Source organism: Pundamilia nyererei, unplaced genomic scaffold (assembly GCF_000239375.1).
Source record: "Pundamilia nyererei isolate P.nyererei 1_Seehausen unplaced genomic scaffold, PunNye1.0 scaffold00026, whole genome shotgun sequence".
Lineage (NCBI taxonomy): Eukaryota > Metazoa > Chordata > Actinopteri > Cichliformes > Cichlidae > Pundamilia > Pundamilia nyererei.
Genome location: NW_005187427.1, coordinates 800,300 through 801,388, shown reverse-complemented (window position 1 = coordinate 801,388; position 1,089 = coordinate 800,300). Strand labels below are relative to the sequence as shown.

The 1,089-nt window shown below is 36.7% G+C and overlaps 1 protein-coding gene across 1 annotated transcript in view; it reads right to left on the bottom strand.

Annotated features, from left to right (window-relative positions):
- The window catches only part of fstl4 (follistatin-like 4), a 200,932-nt gene that overhangs the window by 101,430 nt on the left and 98,413 nt on the right, over positions 1-1,089 (bottom strand). The window lies entirely within an intron of this gene.

Sequence of the window (1,089 nt, the reverse complement as noted above, 5' to 3'; positions counted from 1 at the left end):
TCCCAAAAATGGCACTACAGCATGTAAAAATATAAGCTCTGGCGGACTTGGTTCTATGGTAGGTCTTAAAGGTTTAATTACTACACCTTAAAATAAGTCCAGTAAGATTAAATAAGTAGTGTGTACGCAAAAAAGAAAGAGGAAAAAAGAAACCACGCTGGGTAAAAACAGCTAATTAACGATATAGCTATCTTATTTAGGTCATCTTGCACCCATTTGGCATTGTTGACATTGGCAGGTTCAAATGTGTGACACTGAATCCATAACTAGGGCTAATGATACCCTATCCACTATCTGGCAGCAGCTCAGTAAAATTATACTTCTTGAGGAGTGGCTGAAATGTTATCTACTGCATCACAGCATATGTTCACTTCTGCAGATGTGGTGGTTTATGTACTTTTTAAAACCTAGTGCACTTTAATCCATATAAAAAATGATTCCGTTTAAACCCATAAAAATGGTTTTGTAACGTATATTATTATCCATGCATTATGTAGTCTCTCGAGGCCCTGCAGCAAATGCTTAGTTCTAGTCAGTGCGCGCTAGTCCAAATCTGCTCATGTTCAATAAGACATCTTAGCCGTACTCATTCACAGTATATTAACTCAATTCACTACTCAAACAATGATATTTCAGGTTAATGTCAATACTATACTTCTCTGCAGCTGTGACTATTTGGAGAAGCAGCGCAGTGGCCTGAAACACTACCCCAAAGGATGGAGTGTCTCTTTGTGTTAGACAGATTATTGCAGGCTGGTTGGAGGACGGATTGGGATTTAACAGAGGACAGCCATTAAGCTGAATTGGAAAATAGGTGAAAGAGTCTACAGTGGGCTTCCCTTCAAGGTGTCAGTAACAAAAAATAAATACATAAGTAAATGCAAGTTGAGGTTAGTGCTGGGTAGTAAATCAGCGTTTTTTAAAAGCTGAATTGAATCGTTTCCTGTTTATATCAATATATTTTGATATGTCAATATAAAATGGTTAAATTTGTTTACATTTACAGCATATATTTACAGTATATTGACTTTATTTTTATTTTTGTGCATGTTTGATGCTCTCCGTCCTTTTAATTGCCCCCTTGGGGAT